The sequence below is a fragment of the Emydura macquarii genome, unplaced genomic scaffold, assembly GCF_026122565.2.
Source record: "Emydura macquarii macquarii isolate MOO-44397 ecotype Brisbane River unplaced genomic scaffold, CSIRO-AGI_Emac_v2 contig_2897, whole genome shotgun sequence".
In the NCBI taxonomy this organism is placed as follows: domain Eukaryota; kingdom Metazoa; phylum Chordata; order Testudines; family Chelidae; genus Emydura; species Emydura macquarii.
In genome coordinates this window covers 44,415,466-44,435,849 of record NW_027133034.1, presented here as the reverse complement: position 1 = coordinate 44,435,849, position 20,384 = coordinate 44,415,466, and the positions used below count along the sequence as shown (strand labels likewise).

Sequence of the window (20,384 nt, the reverse complement as noted above, 5' to 3'; positions counted from 1 at the left end):
TCTCTAAATCTTAAATCTGTTGTTACAATGTAGGCACCTAAAAACCTGGTTTTGGTAAACAAATGCCTGTTTGGGGGGCATTTATAGTTACATTTAGGTGCCCCAAAGTGAAGTTAGGTGACCAGTTTTGTAATGTGGATCCCTGCACCTTTTTAGGTATGTGTATAATACCAAACAAACCCTCCCCCCAAAACAAAAAAAACAACTAACCCATAGCAGCGAATCTCAGAGCTTGGGTCAACCAAGTAGGGTTCATGCTACAGGGCTAAAAATAGCAGTGTAGCTGTTCCCACTCATTCTGGAGCCCAGGCTCTGAGACCTAACCCCTTGCAGGCTCCAGCCCGAGCAGGAACATCTACACTGCTATTTTTAGCCCTGCAGTGCAAGCCTTGTGAGCCAGTCAGTGACTGGGCTCTGAGAGTCACTGCCACAGGTTTTCTCTTTTTTTTCGGCAGTGTAGACGTACCCTTAGAATGCTCCCTACATTTGGCCAGATCCACCAAGCTTGGCCCTGCACTGCACAAGACTGATGCCAATGTGTCATATTTATTAAAATTTGAGCATCAGTGAGTCACAAGAATAAATACTTAGACTTTGTTAAACAGTCATTAAAAGTTAATCAGTATGAACGTTAATATTTTTCTTGAGTTACTCAATATTTAGACTTGAATTCATGACAATGTCAATTAAATATAAAGGCTACATTTAGTTCTCACATTACTGAAATAGCTATAGTTCCTGCCAGAGAGCTAGGAAGGACATAAGGCCTTGATATGGCTAAACCCTGTCCCAGGCAAAAGAAAGGGGTTGATTTGTTGTCTTTGGTCCCAATCCTGCCCCCAACTGATGTCAATGGCAAATCTCCTGTTGACTTCAATTGGAGCAAGAACAAATCCTTTATCTCAAACCCTGCCCCCACAACCTATGTTGTAATCTGATGCTTTCTTAGCTGTTCGTACTTACATTTAGTTTGAAGAAGGCCCCATGAAGACAGAGCACAATGAAGCTAGGAAGTTGTAAATGGGTTTTAATGGATATCAGTGAGTTAAACTGTGGCAGTGATGGTGGCAATTGCGTCTTTTATACAGCAAATAACAGATCTTGCCAGATTCTGAATAAAAGGGGCCGTGGTAGGTAACCACACAGTAATTCCACCCCAAATGTGTAAATAGAATTGGGAATGAAAGAAAAGAGAAAATAAAAGAGCTGATTACAAGATAATTCATATTTTCATTTGGTTTCAATTTAGCAAGACCAACTTATTTCTGGTGTGACCTTTGCGGTGGTGAAATTCTGCTTCCTATACATGTCTTTCCATGTTATGCTGTCCATCTGTGCTGTATTAGAAGGAACACCATCTAGTCCCAGCAGCTTGCTCAGTAAAGGTTTCAACAAAAAGTGGAGATGTCAACAACAGACTACACTCTCTCTCTCTCTCTCTCTCTTTCTCCCTGCATTATAAAAAGTGTTATATTTCTAGCTTTGTTTTATGAATGGTAATAAGAGGATTTTATTTTAATTGGACATGACCAATAAAGTATCCCCTTACTGTCAGAAACTGTATTGTTCCTGCTTCAAACTGGGGTTGTGAGGATTATTTCACTGAAGTTTGCAAATCACTTTAAGACCTTGAAGGAAGGAGTGTTAGAAATATAGAAAATCAAAGTACTTACTGTGAGCTTATGTCACTGTTCGTGGAATAACCAAGGTGATATGGAAGTATAATGTGACTAAAAGGTTATATTCATTTAACACAATGATATGTATCAGCACCGGCTTTAAAGACTCCGCTTGTTTCAAGTGTCAATCTTTGGAATAGAACGGTGAGATAGAATATCCTTAAGTGAAAACTAAATCATCAAAACATACTGTGGACAATTTAAGAAACTTCAGGGGTTGAGACATTTCTCGCAAAAGTAGATAATCTTGGCCAGGATATTGTTATGTACTGGTGTGCCAGCATGGGATACAGAAATGCTGCTGGAAATAAAAAGAGGCAGACTTTACTAAAACAGGCAAAAGAGACTGAAGAATCTGATGATCAGTCAGGATATGATTATGTCTGTATGGGTTGGAACTCTTTGACAATTGAAACCACCTTGTGAAATCCAAACCAGACCTTTTTTTTTTTTTTTTTTGGGCGGGGGGAGGGGGAGAGGTCAGAAATGTTTGGTTTATTTTTCATTTCCATGCCCTCTACCAGCAATGGAAATGGAAATGGCAAAACACTGCTGGAAGGAAGCCATTCTATAGATAACCCCAATCCAACCAGACTCGAAAAATACTAGTAACTGTTTGTAAAAAACTGTTCTTGAGGGGTTTCCTGTCCACTTTTGTAGAACCCTGAAATACAAATAGCTTAGATAATGTTTGGATAAACATGCAAACTTTGGGGTTCTTACCTAAACAGATTCTTTGAAACTTCTGTGCTTTGCTCATTACTCTTCCTTTCATGTACATGCACTATTTCAATTTAATGTTCAGGGGAGTTATAGGGTAGTACTGGGAGGAGGCCAGTAAATATTTGCCTTTATACATATTCTTTATACATGGTCATAATCTTTTTTCCAGAAATTTCATTTACTGAGGTAGAAAACTGTTATATTCAACCTCAAGGTTTACCAGCACTCTAGATGAAATTATTTTGGTAAACCACATGTCAGCAAAGCTTCCATTCTAGCCAGAAGGGGTTTTCTTGCAGTGAAACTCCCCTCAGAGCCATTGTGCCTTGCTGAAATGTGATGTCACAGAGTCACCTATCCAGTGTATGCCTAAAGAGGCCCTCATTGGCAGCCACTGGGAGAGGAGAGTCAATAAATGTGCTAAAAGGATTAAATCTGAGGGCTCTGCATGCATATCCAAGGACAAAATGTGGCCCTTTGTGTTCAGATTTTTTACCAGAAATATGCAAGAATGATGCCACTTCAAGAGCAAGTAACCTTTGTCCCATCATGGAGTTAAAAACTGCAAAACTTTGTTCTCCCTGTTTCATTGGCTATACCTTATTGGGAAAAATTCATTTTTGCTGTGTTGCCTGAGATATGATAACAAAATAGTAAAGCTCTTTCATCTAATTTTCAAGATATTTCCATTTCATGTGTATAAGTATTTCATAAAAGGGTGCATGCAGATGGAAACCAAGTTGGGACTCTCAGGAACAGATTCTAGAATCACTAGATCTACTGCTAATCCAAGGAAAGTGCTTACAGCTTTAGATGGAGAGAATTCACTTTTTAGTTTGGAGAAAAATGACCCTACCTTCCACTTTCTTTTGCTTCCTCTTTCACACTGATTTTACCCTGTTGTAACTTCACTTACTTCAGCAGAGTTACTCTTGTTTACACTAGCCTAAGCAAAAGGAGACTCAGTATCCACACCTCAGTGATAAATATAAAAAATGTAAATTTATGCCAGTTTTTCCACTTACAAAAGCTTGAGAGATGTGTACATGATCAAGCAATTGACCTTGCTGAAGAAGGATGAGACTCCGGGAGTCAAGTCTGGATTTGGGTCAGCAGTGGTGGCAAAAAGAAAAAGAAAAAAGACAGGAGGTTAGAAGAAAGAGGAACCAAATGTCCCAAATAACTGTTTCCCAATGAAAGGCAAACAAGAGGAAATCCCTCCCTTCTAATTTGTTGCATGTTTTTTCCTCACCTCCTCATAGGGTGACCAGATAGCAAGTGTGAAAAGTGGGTGGGGGATAATAGGCGCCTCTATAAGAAAAAGCTCTGAATATCGGGACTGTCCGTATAAAATCGGGACATCTGTTCACCCTACCTCCTCATGCTATACTCAGCGGTCTAGTCTGCATTGCAGGGCAGGTTCATTGTGTCAGTGGCCTGAACAGGACTCATTCAGCAACAGGAGGAGGAAAATGCCCTCACTAATTTAGGAGAAGAGTGTTCTTCCCTAACTTCCTATCAGATTCTTAAATTCTTGAGGGGTTTCCCATTTCCCCACTTCTCAATGGTTTTATCCCTACCACAGGACAGGCGGGATCTCTCTATCCTGCTTGTCTATGAGGAGCTGCTTCCATAGGCTGACAGATTTTAAAATGAGAGTAACTGCACAGAGTGTAAAATGTCAAGCCAGAGAAACGTAGATGTAAACCAGGGAATATTTCTGCCAAATGTCTGCAGCATATAAATGGAATATGACATGTGTCTGGTGAGGTTATGCTTTTCACTGTGTATAACATTTTAGTTGATGATAAAAGAATACCACCATCTAGAAGTCTCATGTCATACTGAGAAGAGGAGAAAGCTTCATTCTGCTACACCCTGCTCATGAGAAAGATAGGTGACTGTGCAGGAATTGTTTGGTGTAAAAACAATGCAATAAGGAACCAGATAAATAGTCCCTTTTAATTTGGTGAAAGTGTTCATATCTGTACCAACCACTGCACTGGAAAGCCCTGCTCTAACTTCCTATCTGAAAGCAAACTTGAAATCTACTTGCTTACTATAGAAGTTCAGGAATGTTTGTTGTTCTACACTAGTTATCCTCTGATTCATGGAATTTTTCAGAGTCAGATTAGAATAAGTTTAAAAGAGAGTGAAAATTCTTTGCTTCTTTCTTCAAATATCTAATGAAACATTTTCTTGATCTTTATGGTATTGTCAGGTTGGTGCTGACCTTAAAATATGTGTTTATGGAATCTGATGTTGCTGTTTTGAATAAATAAAACTTTAGGCCCAAATTTTACCCGCAGACACCCATGTACATCTCCCCATAGCTCTTACTGATGGCGCAAAGGAGAAAAATATTGCCTTCTCAAACAGACTTGCTTCTTAAAATCAAAGTTCATCTGTTTAGAACTAGTGCATCAAAGAATGTAAATGAAAGCACTTCTCTATGCCTTTGTTTTGCAGTTCAGCCTTTTGGAAATCTTTGCAATTACATTTGTTTCAAGGTAGGATGATGAGAAGCAGAAGTGCACTGGAAGCAGTGAAAAAGATCTGCTGACCTGGAACCAGTCAAATTTGCAGAAGTATTTAGACAGAGAACTTCGTAGGTCAGGAGTACTACTTAAAAAAACATCAATTAAAGTGTCAGGAAACATCAATTTATCAAATGACAGGCTCTATATAGAGCACCTGTCATTAGCTAATGCTTATGCAGTCATAAATGTGAGGCATTTTACTCCAAACCAAGGTCTAATGGCTTCTTAAAATTCATACATTTTAGTAACAAACCTTTGTGTGTGACTGATCAATTTATGCTGTAGAAGTATAAATTGTAGAGTTCAAATCTGAAATAGATCATAGAAAATTACTGTCTATTATTCTGGAGTGAAATTTGCCCAAATTCTTATAGATCATAACTTGAGACTATATAATGACTAAGTCACTTGTGAAACTGAGGTTCCTATGTCATTTAGGCATTTCCTTACAATTATTAAAGATTTATACTTAATTTTTATTGTTAATTTAAAATCTACAGAAAGAAACTCATTTCCATTTATAACGATCTGGTGTCTAAAGCTTGAGCCTAGTATGCTTCATGGCTTTAAGGATAAAGATTTTATTCTGGCACCCATTGAGAACCTTGCATAAAGATTGTCTACTTGGGGTTTCCACAGGGATGATGTGTTACTTTATCAGTAATTTAGACTCTGTTCTTGGCTGGATATATGTGTAATGCTGTACATACAGTAGTGTATGAGTGTTGCAAGGACAATTCATTGCCTTCCATGCTTCTCAAGTAGGGACTCAGTGACCATTCACCACACCACCCCTTAGTGCTAGCTTAGTCACAGCTGGCACAGAGCACAGCTGACCAGCGGCAACATGTGAAGGAGCAGCCTTGCACAGGGATACTGTAAGAAAAGAGTGGATGGAGAAGCTTGTATGAGTACTTTGAAAAGTGAATCAGCCATAGGCCATGTTTAATATAGGTACCACACTTGAATTTCAATTTGAATATAATACTGAGCAATGTCGTGTAGGTTGGAGATCAAATCAGGCATTGTAAAAAAGTAATGCTGTACTAAAATGTAAATTAGATGTAAAAATTTCAAAAAATGCCTAAAAGAGTTAAGAACTTGAGTCCCATTTTCAAAACTACAAAATAAAGCTAGGCAAGTTTTTTTTCCCAGCAAATAGTAAATTAGCTGAAAAATGCATTTTTGGGGGGTTCTGAAATTATTCACCAATTTGGGTTAAATTTGGTGAATAGTTTCAGCCAACAAATTTTTTTTCCCCATAAATATCAAAACGGTTCATTTCAACATTTTTTAAGGGAAACATTTTGACATTTCTTTTAGAATTGACCTTTGAAATGTGTTCTTTGACCTAAACAAAAAAAGTAATTTTTTTTGTGCTTTGGTGAGAAAAAGAAAAAAAGAAAAAAAAAAATCAGTTTCAGTTCAAAACTCTCCTTCCCCTTACCCCTCCAGATTTTTCGGTTTGGCTTCCAAATCAAAAAAAACATTTATTTGTTCAGCTCTACTCAAGAGCTCCTTAGGCTTCTAAATCCATAAGATGCTTTTGAAAGTTTTGCCCTAGACCTCTAAAGCAGAACAGAAACTTTGTCTTTTCAAAATCTTTCAAACATCTGAACTCCTGTATGTAAAGCAACAGAGTCTAGTGGATCAAATATAGGGCTGGGCGGCAAGAACACTTGACTTTTAATCTTAACTCTGTCACTGGCTGTTTTGTTTCCGTAGCCTTGGATAAGTCTCACTGCCTCAGTTTTTCCACATATAAAATGGGTGTCATAGTACATCTCTTACCGCAGTGTTGTGAGGACTGGTTAGTTAACATTTGTACATTACTTTGAAAAAATTAAACCATATACATATTATTTGTGTCAGATATCTGAAGGCAACTTAAGCTGAATCTCAAAGGATATAGAAGTATATACAAATGATTCTCTTTTCACAGTGTTTAAAATCAACAGAGACTTTACATTTCACAGATCCTGAAGATTGCTACCTTTATTATTCCAGGCATTTGTAAGGGGCTTATCACTGTAGCATCTTGATTTGACCCAAGCTTCATTTTTAATATTAGTCACTGTGGAAAGATGTGTGATATAGTAAAACTGAACCAGGATCTTATAATGGGAAAAGGGGTTAAGAAGTATTGAAAGACTCAGTTAAAAAGGACAGGCTTTGGCTTTCATCTTTACTAAGGAATATATTCTGCATATATGAGATAAATATACTGAATTTTTATGCTAATACATTTAAAGAATAATAGCTATATATAATGCAGCAAGAAGAGAAACTCCACTGACAACTATTGGGATGGTGCTGAATTACTCTCAGTCGCTGTGGCTGACTGAAGCCCTTGTGGTCTGATAAAGCTTGGCAAGTCTGAATGCTAAAGGATTCTGGGAGCAGGGTCTCATAGCATTAAATGGAAAATCACTGAGAAAACCCAGCTTGCATTTGGCACTGACATAAGCCATGAATATTTATCCAGGGGCCCTGTGTGTGTAGCTGTGCTGATGTGAGAGACCAATGGTCATGGACAGCCAATGGTCAGTTCACCTTGTGTGTACATGTGGAGGTGGGTAATGGTGAATCTGGGACTAACTGAGCTGGGTCAATTGACCCTGTAGAACAGCATGACATCAGGTGCTCGGGTGAATATATGACAATATGTACATGTCAGCCAATCCTTGTTGTCCCTCCCAAAATTAATTAGAAACACAAGTTATAAATAATCATGATATGCTAAATAAGAGCTAGCAGAGCATATTCTGGGGACGTGATTCCTTTGAAAAATGTGTAAGTACTGGGGAATATCACAAGCCACGCATGCCCCAATTAATATCTGAAGAGGGACTTTGGAACCAGAAGGTCTCAGGGTAGCCACAGATCAAGAACTCAAGAAGAAGAAGAACCAGAGGGTCTTGGGGTAGCCAACACCCTGCTATGAGGGACTATTAAGCAGTACTCAAAAGAAGAAGAGAAACAATCTCCACCTAGAACAGGTAGTTATGCCTGCTTTGTTTGCTAACCAGGATACTATGGGGGGGCCAGCATAGTTACTGAGGTTTTATGCTTGGGGGATTGAGACTTGTTAAGGAGAGGGACTGTAACCTTTGCTGTCTGTCTGTGATGCCTGTCTTCAAATAAATAACTTTGCATTGGAGAAACTTAATCTAAGTTTTCACTGGCATGGATAACTGTATATTGTACCCCAGCTATGGGCATGCAAATTGATCCCGGCTTATCAACGTCAGTGGAGTTACATTGGTGTAAAAGAAAAGGGAGTCAGGCGCAGTATATCACTAGTACCACTTGAACTTACATTGGAATCCATAGGATTATGCAGGTGTAACAGAAAGCAGAATTTGATCAGATTCCTGTAACCTGAATCTAACATATATAAGTTATTAATTCAGGGTCAAAGAGATATGTTTTGATCTATCTTTTGCTCTGTAGTAACTGATAATCGACAAGAATACCTGTTTTCATATTGGCAATAAGTGATTTCTTTTCAATACAAAAAGTCAGTTAGTTTGACGTATATTTTACCAGAAATGGATAGCAAGCTCCTGGAAACACTTTTGAGACAAGCCAGGAGGATTCTACATGTTTTGTATGGATTTTCTTTTACATCCCTGAAGTTAAACTGACACTAGGCCTGTTTTAATTTGACAAATTAGGAAGGAATTGTTTTGATGGAATTGGGTGGAATATTTTTATTCAATAGCCATTGCAGTATAACTGTTTATTTCCACAACAGCTGTTGAAAAATAAATTGGAGCACCTGTGCTAGAAAATTAGTTAATTTTCCAATAGCTGAAATGCAAATTTTTGGGTTAACCGTAATGTTTTATAGCATATCCCAGTAAACCTAAAATAACCAATACTGGACATGGATTTCCTTTCTCTGGAACTCACAGGGGTCACCCTTAAAAACTTAGATAATGAAATAATTTTACCTCACTATTTGTACAACTATTGTTTAAGGGAAAACTAGCAAATTTTGAAGTGTAAACACTGTAGATTCATAGATTCTTAGGCCAGAAAAGACCACTGTGATCATCTAACCTGAACTCCTTCATAACACAGGCCACAGAGCTCTTTATTTCAGGAAAGTTCTATTTTTCAAATCAGAGATAAAGTTGTTCTGTGAATAAAGGGAATGTAAATGGCACTTACAGCCTGTTCAATCTTGTCTAGAATACAAAATGAAATGATGTTGACAATGGGCTTAATGACAGCTAGCTGAACCATTATTGAACATGGCTTGACCTTGTCTACATTTACAGCTAAGCCATACTGAACATCTGTTCACAGCCATTGTGCCAGCCATAGGTTTGCTGGACCTTTTGTGACAGCTTATGAATTAGGTGCTCAAGAGGTAAGCAAGTGGCAGACATTTAAAAGACTTAACAACCTTTACATGCAGTTTAAGATCGATTTTGCAAAGACCATTTGACTTTTTAAGCTTTCCCCTGGAAGTAAATTTGATTCCTCCTGACTGAAGAAGTAAACGCTGTACATGCTATAAAGCTTCTAGATTAATGAGACTATGAAAATCAACAACTGCATTACATCAACAATGGTTTGTGTTTAGCAGATATCTACCAAGGAAACTTGTTGAGTGTACTAATGTTCTGAGTCAGAGATGTCAGAAACCAGTCTTTATTGGTCAAATACGAATGGACTGGTCATATTCTTTAAAGGTAGGAAACTATTAAAGCTGGGCTGTTCTGGAAGAGAGGAAGACCAGGCTTCCCATTATCCAGCTATAAAAAGTGAATGACAAAATTTACCTCTGGAGTACAGCATGAGCTAACCGGTTATGTTTGCAAACTGCTTAGAAAATTTTGGATGAAAGTTGCATTAGGACTGAAAGTGAGAACAATACCACCTCAATACTGTCTATGCTCTATCTAGTCAGTCAAGGAGCATCACTGTAAGTGTTTGTCGGTCCTGAGGCGATCCTGCTTCTAGTGCTTCATGTTAATATGTTTACTTTATGGTAGTTTACATCTACAGTACAAATGACAAATTAGTGAGTTAGAGTAAAAGCCACTTGCATGTACCTTTTATATGATGTGTGCACATACATAATCAATCATTTTATGTGAACTGAGGAAATCACACAGGGAAGGTGCAGTTGCAGAAACAGGAAATGGGACATTTAAAAGGTCTTTGTTGTGCTTGGGCAGTGGCGGGGGGAAGGGATCAATATAGCTGGAGAAGGCTGACTATATTAATAACTCAGGAAATAGTAAATAAATAAAATGTGAGACAGCTAATCTAAATTTAAGTGCCAGGGCTTGAATCCAGGTTTGGAGAATAACACAGGAAACTCCACAACATGTAGTGCTTTATGCAATGAAAGTTTAATCTCAATATTACTGTTTGGCAGTGAAACATGGGAGGCCTAACTGCTAATAGTGGATATTATCCCAGAAGCATAGATGAACTAGATCCCCAGTTGTGGTAAGACAGATTAGCTCCATTGACTTAAATAGATTTATATCACTTTTACACCAGCTAAGGATCTGGTCCAAGATCTACAGAAAATTATTTTTTGGGAAAGTGTAATAGATTTTGTGAGGGGAAGCAGAATTTCATTTAAAAGATACAGTACTTATCTGTGTTGGAAGCCTAAAGGGAAAGGAAAAAAGCTGCTTCAGTGAGATGTAATTCATATATTTGCTGGCAGAGGCTTTGACTCTTAAATTAACTTTATTGCATGGATATTTGTGCTTAATTAGCTGAAACTAGAATCAAATATACTTTTAAGGTCAGTCGTAAAGACATATGCCAGAGAAAGGTTTAGTACATACAGTGAGGCAAAGAATTATAAATGCTTAACATAATAGTTCAGAAGACTACGTATACCACACATCCGTTTCTACAGACAATGCCATTTTAGTGAAACACTTTGAAATGAACACCAAACACAGAATAAATCCATTATATACAACTCCCACATAATATCCAGTGAGAATGAATGTCAGCCATAGGCATTCATTTTTGAAAGCTACCTGCAGATATAATTAACCCCTTTTAAAGTAATAGCTCACAAAGGAATAAGCCCCTTTGAAAAGAAAAGCAATTTTATATCATATGTTCTCATTTGAGAGGTCTCAGGTGTATTTTATACATTTCTTTCAGATGGGGCTTTGAACTTTTTTAGGCCCAATGGGTCCTATGTAATTTGGTAGTGTCCAACTGGGTGTCCACATTTAAAATCTGTAGCTGATATCCATTTTCACAGCACTGAAAATGGTACTTTAATTTGTTTGTAGACCCTGAAATAATCTCTAATTATTGAGTCTGAGAGAACTGTTTCAGCTGTTGTATTATGTTGGTGTGGCCAGCTGCAGTCTCTGGAGCATTAGGACAATAACTGGGTTCTTGAAAACACTAAGAGTCACATGGTAAATCTTAATTGGTATAAAAGACAACCAGAGGCCAAAATGGCTCCACTGGGATAAAAGTATGTGTGTTTAAGCAATAATATCTTTAAAAAATGTAATCAGACTAACTGAGCTGAAAATGAGAAACAAATATATTAGATTTTGGAGACAATTTTTATCTGAACATTTGGATATTTCAAAATGTTTTGACAGTTCTTCAGCTTGTGATTTAATTAACTTACTTAATTCTATTTGTGCCCTCTTCTTTTGAATCATCTGACTTCTGTTTTATGTATTTTTTATACAAAGGGCAAAAATTCTTACTCAATCACAACTTGCCTTGGGACCAAATTATTCTCAGTTACCTCAGCACCACCCTTCCAGGTTGGGTTGGTGTAATCAATTCTAGAATATGGGGTAGTGAGAGATTTCCTTGAGTAACGGCTTCAGTGTTTGGCCCATGAAGATCCCAGACATGTCATATGTACTGTGGTGTTCAATGTTTAACTGTGATGCTTTATTATTTTTTAATCACCATCATGCCCGCTTGCTCATTCTACCAGCTTTGTACCTACATTCTTTCAACATTGCTCTTGAAGCTAAGGTTGTTGATGGGAAATGTGACACTTCTTCCATCTGGAGGCTCAGCACTTCATCTTCTAAAGACTTGTATTCACTGCAGTCACTACTCTGGAGAAAGAAATATATGTTCTTGCCTGACAGACTTAACATTTGTTTTATTGCAGTATCTGTCTAAACCATGTCAACATTTAAAAGTGTTTCACACATCAGATGCTGAGTGGATCTTTCCATTGGGCGCAAATAATCTTTCAGAAGCGTTGGTTACAATTCAGAAAGTGTATTTGTCATTGGTCCTTTAGTGAGACCAATATAGGTGTAACAGTGATGGAACATCACATGCTTTTCTTATGCACGCTTTAGTGGTGTCAACTAAAGATGGTGCACATTAAATTGATTACAGACTGGCTAACTGATAGTTCTCACAACATAACTGAAGAGTCATCATTGAATGGATATGATTCTATTGAGTTTTCAACAGGGATCAGTTCTTGGCTTTATTCTATATAACATTTTTATCAGTGACCTACAAGGAAAACATAACTGATAAAATTTTCAGATGACAAATACTGGAGTAGTGGTAAATAATGAAGAAGACTGGTCACTAATACAGAACAAGCTAGATTGCTTGTACACAGCTTACCAAGCTAACAATATGCATTTTAATACTGTATACATATAGGAACAAAGAATATTTACGGTATGAAGGATTCGATCCTGGGAAACAAGAAGCCTGAAAAAGACTTGTGATGCATGCTGGATAATCAACTGAACATGGCCACCCAGTTCAACACTGTTGCCAAAAGAGCTCATGCAGTCCTTGGATGCATAAACAGGAGAATCTCAAGTAGTAGTGGAAAAGTTATATTACCTCTATAGGTGGCATTGGTCTGATTGCTGTTGGAATACAATGTCAACTTTTAGAATCCACAGTCCAAGAAGGATGTTGATAATTGGAGACAGTTCAGAGAAGAGCTACCAAAATGGTTAAAGGATTGGAAAACAACAAGATCAGATGCCTCCTGAGAGGACAGTGTCTTGTCTGTTTTCCCTTTTACCAGAGATCCTTAAACAAACTGCACACAGTCTCTCATCCAATCACAGCCCTTTATGGGGTCTTTTTATTAAATTAACAAAGTTCTAAAAAAACCAAATATACATAAAATATCTTCTACCCAGCCTTGAACTGGACACGACCCTGAGGTATTAATTCCTTCCTGCTCTCTTAATAGTCAGTATAGATGCAAGACTCCTTCTCTCAAAGGTAAAACACAAAACTTTCAGCTAGGCCTTCTTTCCCAGCTTGAACTCCCTTCCTCAGGCACCCCTGCAGGAGATCCTCTGTCCCTTCAGCATCACTCTGTAGCTTCCCTTCCAGTTCTGCCTTCATTGAAATGCCCTCTGACCCTTTCTAGCCCCAGAGCAACCCCACTCCTTAATTGGATCAACTGGAAGCTCGTGTTCTGGCACGGGGAGCAGGACCTCTTTTAATTATAGAATCATAGAAGTTTAGGGTTGGAAGGAACCTCAGGAGGTCATCTAGTCCAACCCCCTGCTCAAAGCAGGCCCAACCCCAACTAAATCATCCTAGCCAGGGGTTTGTCAAGTCGGGCCTTAAGAACCTCTAATGATGGAGATTCCATCACCTCCCTAGTGAAAAAGTAACCCATTCCAGTGCTTCACCACCCTCCTAATGAAAAAGTTTTTCCTAATATCCAACCTAGACCTCCCCCACTGCAATTTGAGACCATTGCTCCTTGTTCTGTCATCTGCTACCACTGAGAACAACCTACCTCCATCCTCTTTGGAACCACCCTTCAGGTAGTTGAAGGCTACTATCAAATCCCCACGCACTCTTCTCTTCTGCAGACTAAGCAAACCCAGTTCCCTCAGCTTCTTCTCATAAATCATGTGCCCCAGCCCCCTAATCATTTTTGTTGTCCTCCACTGGAGTGTCTCCAATTTGTCCACATTCTTTCTGTAGTGGGAGGTCCAAAACTGGACATAGTACTCCAGATGTGGCCTTACCAGTACCGAATAGAGGGAATAATCACTTCCCTCGATCTGCTGGCAATGCTCCTACTAATGCAGCCCAATATGCCGTTAGCCTTCTTGGCAACAAGGGCACACTGTTGACCCATATCCAGCTTCTTGTCCACTGTAACCTCCAGGTTCTTTTCTGCAGAACTAGCCAGTCAGTCCCCAGCCTGTAGCAGTGTAAGGATTTTTCTGTCCTAGTCACAAAGGCCAACCTCCCTGTGAAAATGTCTTACAATGAGAAACTCCAGGAGCTCAATCTATTTAGCTTGACAAAGAGAAAGTTAAATGTTGACTCGATCACAGTCTATAAGTACCTATCTGGAGAAACAATATTTGAGAGTGGACTCTTCAATCTGGCAGACAAGAATTAACAGGATCTAGTGATTGGAAGTTGAAGCTAGAGAAATTCAGACTGGAAATGAGGTGTACATTTTTAAGTGAGGGTAATTAACTACTGGAACAATTTACCAAGGGTCATGGTGGATTGTCCATCAATGACAATTTTTAAATCAAGATTTTCTAAAAGATACGTTCTAGTTCAAAAAGCAATTATTTTGTGGAAGATCTATGGCCTGTGTTATGCATGCGGTCAGTCTAGATGATTATAATGGACCCTTTTGGGCTTTGAGTATATGAAACTGGGAGCTCAATATTGGCAACGGTGATCAACTCTCTTTGTTGTGACAGTCCCCTCCCTTCCTTATTTATGTTTGAGTGTTGAGTCACTGAGCTTTCGATTACCAACAATTATTAAAGTATTAAATGTATTTTAATTCTTGTTTCATTGATTGGTCCCTAATATTTCTATATCAAATACATTTCAGAGGAACAGAAGCTATTAAGAGTGTTCTCCTCTTGGTTTATCTTGATAAATATTTTTTATTTCCTTTGCTGTTATAATAGTCCCAAACTAAATTAAAGGGAAAAAAGTATCCGTTTTTATTAAACCCATTTACTCGTTATTTTTTCAAATATAAAAGAACTTAAAAGTGCTGTTTGGGGGTCAGTTCACTTTTCTGCTATCTCCTGACCCAATCAATCTCGTTTTTCATGCATTTGCTTATACACACACCAAGAATACCCCCAGGTGCCCATTTAAGAGTGAGATTGTGATGCACAAACACCATCCTTGACTCCAGTAACTCCTTTGCTCTTGAATTTACACACTCTCTGGGGTAGTGCCATACTTTAGTATATTCTACTAAACTCATTGTTCATTATGGGTCTGATGGAGGTATTCAGATTTACAATAAAGAGTGAATAGCATGCTGAATGGCAGTTTATTTGCTGTAATGGTCAGTAAGTACTTCACGGCAGCCCCATGCATTGGCCTCACATTTGTTGAAAACTAATAATAAACTACAAATTAGGAAGTCAGAGATTAGTCAGGGATTCCAATCATATCACCACAGGCCCTTTAGCTTGGTCATAGGAAGTGCTGATCACTCTCAGTTCCCAGTGACTGCAGGATCAGGCCCTGAGAAAATAGTTTCCACTGTGTGAATTGTGTAAGCTTATAATTTGAATTATTATGGTATATTAATTTAGCATTTATAAAATTGTATATTTAACTTATACAGGCTTTGCTCTGAAGAATGCCAGCATTAGTTAACATAAGGAACATAGATCATTCGTAGCATGAAATATAGCTTTTCACTATATAAATTATAAAGTTATATTCTATTATAAAATTATATAAACTATAAAATTAGTCAGCAAATACATTGTTAATAAAATTTATGAACAGTACATGTTCAACAGTATATTATTATACTAAAACCAACTTCATATTGCAGTATTTTTTGTCTAATGGGTAAACTGTGGTCTTTTTATAACATTAAGTTTTTAGAGCTTCAATAAAAAGTTCTTTTAAAAATACCCATTTTTCATAGTTAATCACAGGGAATTTCTCATGATACAGTAAAATTACCACTGATCTATTATTACTGTTATTATCCCGAGGTTACTGAATGACATGCTCAGGATCGCACAGTGAGTCAGTGGTAGAGTCAGGAAAAAAGCCAAGGTTTCCTGACTCCAAAGTCCCCAGTTTTAGCTATTATTCCCAGGCAAAAAACCATGTTAAACTGGAATTAAGATTGAGAGTACATATCAGTTATTAAGGATGAAAAGCATTTTAGTAATGTTGTAATTATTCTCAAACCAAGCATTACAAATTCAGGAAATTCAGAGCTAAGGTTCAAGTTAAAAGAAACCCAAGCATGCTAAATTATGGAAACACACATTCAAGGCACCAGAACAACCTTAACTCTGTCCCGTAGTGACACCATGAGAAAAAGTATGACAATAACCCCAGTGTCTTTAAAAATCCATTTTAATCTGTCTAATTTGTCCCAGTCTAATCTGGGAATCCCAGGCATGGATTAATCATAATTGTAGGATTATTGCATGGCATCACTACAACACAGAGCTAATGTTCACTGTGTCTGAGTGATTGGATTTTACTAGAGAGTGCTAAGAGAATAACTACTCATGCTAAATTTTCTTCTTCCTATCTAGGCATAGCAGTAGCAGCTTTCAGGAGAAAAGGTTACCTAATTAAAATATCATGGCAGAACTGTTGGACTTGGTTTGTGAAGACATAGAGGAAACAAAAATAGAAGATATCATTATTTATTTCTTTTGTTTGTTTAGAATAGAAATTCTCCTGATTTGCACATGCAAAATATTCATTAATTGATTAAATCCACTTATATACTTCACATAAAGCCTGAGTAAACATCCTTTGTCTAGAGAAATAAGGCAGGGTTTGGGAAAATAGAATCCCAACCAGGGTGCAGGCGACGGGTCCCTTTGTAACCCTACTGGATCTAGGTAAGAGTGGATTCAGTGACTCCTACCTCAGCTTGCTCCTGCCCTGGCCCCAAGCCTCATATCTGCACTGGCATACTGGGAGCTGACACTGAGTCCATCTCTCCTATGTGCAGAGGACTGCCTGTATGGATTCTCTGCCAGTGCCCCCAACACCAGGTAGGGATATGACACTTATTCCTGAAAATGTGGCTGACTCAAAGGTCATAAATTTGTTTTGGACTAGTAACCCAGTATTAGCATTCTGCACTGCCATGCACAAGGGCCATGTTTGGCTACTAATCCTGGTCTCTTACTTTTCAGTGCACCGATACTGTGACCAGTTTGGAAAAAAAATGCATTCAGGGAGGACAGTGCTTCATGTCCCTTAGCAACCACCCTTTGCATGGAGTCGAGGACTTAATGCTGAATGAAGGGAAAAAGTGGAAGGATCCTGTGAGCTTCATCAGGTATGGAAAAAATCCCATTATTCTTCAGATTTCATGATAAGAGCCCTAATGTACCTTATTCTATCACATTTCAGATTTTTACATAAAGCTTTAATCTGCTTAAATTTAGTATAAGTGAATCCCTGAAATAAAGAATAATACATACATGCTGTGTTTGAAAATGTAGCCGAGGAGATGAGCTCTGGAAACAGACTCTCTTTCAGTGAGTTGAAATCATTTAATCTCTGTGGCTTTTCCACAAAATGCTGCCCAGACATTGGCTCTTTTGAAACTTTTGTCTTGAAGTTTTCGTGCGGTTTACGGAGGTTTATTTGTTGGATCAGAATTCACTTGTGGGCCTTTGTGATGTAAATGAAATGCTAGTGTTCTGGCAGTGGAATCCTATGTGTAGATATTTCCTAAAGGAGCCAACTTCTACTGTGTACCATATAAGAACAATCAGTTCACGCTCTGGGAACATCCTGTTTGTATCATACTAAGCTAAGAATGGTTTGGCAATAGGGAATCTACTGATTTTTGTTAAAACTTTTAAGGAAGGTGAAAGTAAATCTTTTTTATATTTGATCATAGCTTTGTGTCTCTGTGTTACATTTAAAATATCTCATGTGTTTTATTAAGCCACCCCTACCGCCAACTTTTTTTAACAATATTTTTTCAAAATCTTTTCTAAGTTTGTATCTTCTGTTCTTCACATAAGCGCTAGTGTTAACACTGCACCACCAGATACTGAGAATTGCTGGTTACTATATTCATGTGGTTAAACTCTGTCTTCTGTTGTGCCTCTAGATTTCTGGCTTTCATTGTAATAGTGTTTTTAACAGCTGCCTTCAGTTTAAAAAAAATGAAATGCACTCAGAAACTTTTAATTAGAAACTGATGAATTCAGTTTGCCTAATAGCTAACCCACCTGAATATAGTGAGCTTGAAAGTTCAACAAGAACTCTTAACTTTCTTAGGTTTATATTCTGTTTAGAAGAGATTCAGTAAAAAGAAGCAGAAAGAGTTGAGGGGAAAACCAAACTGACAAATAAGAAAAAAGTGGATCAGAGAGCAGGCAGAGCGGGAAAATAAAAAAAATTTAAAAAACCAAACCAAACAAGCATTAAAACCAAATCAAACCAAAAAGCAAGTAGGTATATGTTAGGATTCACATTTTTGTGAGCCTAACCATTTGGTAGGATGAGGAGTTGTTCTATTCTTAATACATACAGGCTTCTTCTTAGCTAGAAAAACCTCTTTGTTTTAAATTGGATAATTTCTGTGTGGCATGAAATGAATGATTTAAGTTACAGGAATAAAGTTCTATGAACTCATACTAATTTTGCAGACCCAAACAATAATTTGAGAGGTTCACAAGGTTCTTCCATCCCTACTTTTAATCATGACCTTTGGGCCCTTGTGTTAGGAAATTAGTAGTAATGACTGGAAAACCAGAGGGTTAACAATACTGAGACTTAGTCTTATCTGTTTCCAGAAAACCAACAATTGCAAAATTGGTTGATGTAGTTATCAGTTCTGAAAGTGGAGAGTGTTTTGGTGTTTCTGTCCTCAAATATTCATATCAAGTAGTGTTTGTGTCACTTTTTATTTCTCTGATGGAAGTGGTAGGTACTGTTGTGTCTATCAACTGAGGGTCATACCCTAAAGGGGATTTTAAGGACAATTGTGCCAGTTATGTGGAGGGAGACAGAGGTTGCAAAGAACCTTCTCCCTACAAGCCCACCAGTGCTCCTAAATAGATCGGGCACAATCAGTATCCTTGCACTCTGGAGGTAAATTCACCCCTGTGCAGAGAACCAGCGTGAGAACTCTTCCCCACTACAAACCCACTTCCATTCTTAAATAGAGATTAAATTGGACACCTGTAAACAAAGGCCTTATGCATAGGGCTGAAGTTTGTTGGGACGGTGCTGAATCAGTCACAATGGACAAGTTTGGTGACCCTGAGTCCTAGAAGATCCTGGAAGCAGGGCCTCGTAGCCCTAGACTGTAGAAAATCACTGAAAAGGCCACACTTGCACTTGGCATCAACATGTGTCACAAATGTTTGTCCAGATCCTGTGTAAGCAGCTATGCTGATGTGGAAGACCAATGGTCACGGTCAGCCAAAGGCCAGTTCACCTGGCGTGTAATGGAGAATCTGGGGCTAGCTGACTTGGGTCTACTGACCCTATAGAATGATGTGACATCAGGTGCCTGGAGGGGAGTAGTCCACAATAAGTGAATATCAGTGAATCTTTGCAGCCCCCTCCCAAATTATGAATTCATTGGGATATGTCAGATAATTCACTGGCAAAGCATATTTTGCATATTTTGGAGACTTGACTTCTCTGGAAAGAGGGTATATATATTAGGAAGATCACATGGTAGCTAACTTTTCTATCTATATCTCATATATCCAAGAGGCCCGGTGATACTGTCGGACAGAAGAAGGATTAAGACCAGAGGGCCTCGGGGTAGCCAAAACCCCACTACGAGGGACTCAGAAAATAGACCAAGGACCTGAGGGAACCTGAAGAAGGAACTGAGGGAACCTGAAGAATGAAGAGACAGTCTTCACCTAGGAGTGGTAGCTATCCCGCTTTGCTTACCAATTAGGATACCAGCAGAGTTACTGAGGGTTTATGCTTGGGAAATTGAGGCTTACTAAGGAGAGGCATTGTATAGGCCTTTCTATTTGTCTGTAATACCTGTTTTTCAATAAACGATAGCTCTGCATTGAAGATATTCTGGCCTTCACTGGTGTGGTTACTGGGTGCCCAGCTGTGGGCACATGAATTGAGCTGAATTGATCCCCGTCCCAACAAGGTTCACCCAGGGAGAGTGGGCTAGTGCTAACCAGAAAGTGAAGCTACCTCTTTGTGGAATGGGGGCTTTGGTGCAGAAAGGGGCACAATGTCTGTGCTCCCCATCCTCTCCTCATAGCTCTGGGAGATGCAGCTGAACAAAATCAGATCCAGTGCCTCCTGATCACTTGCTAGGACAGTGTGCCACACTCTAAATCCTAACTCGTTAGTAGAGATCTAGCTTGTTACCAGTGTCCTCCACTGGTGGATGGACTTGTCTCTGCATGTTCTGAATATTATTTGAGCTAAGATTTGAACTGGATTCCCCCGGATCTGAGGATACTGGCTCTGTCAGGGGATC

At 38.4% G+C, this 20,384-nt stretch overlaps 1 long non-coding RNA gene across 1 annotated transcript in view; it reads left to right on the top strand.

The window, feature by feature from the left end:
* The window catches only part of LOC137166699 (uncharacterized), a 108,370-nt gene extending 88,506 nt beyond the window's left edge, over window positions 1-19,864 (top strand). Inside the window, exons 2-3 of the long non-coding RNA XR_010923766.1 lie at window positions 17,092-17,237; window positions 19,641-19,864. This is a non-coding gene — a long non-coding RNA (uncharacterized lncRNA). The remainder of the gene's footprint in view (window positions 1-17,091; window positions 17,238-19,640) is intronic.
* Window positions 19,865-20,384: the final 520 nt, after the last annotated feature.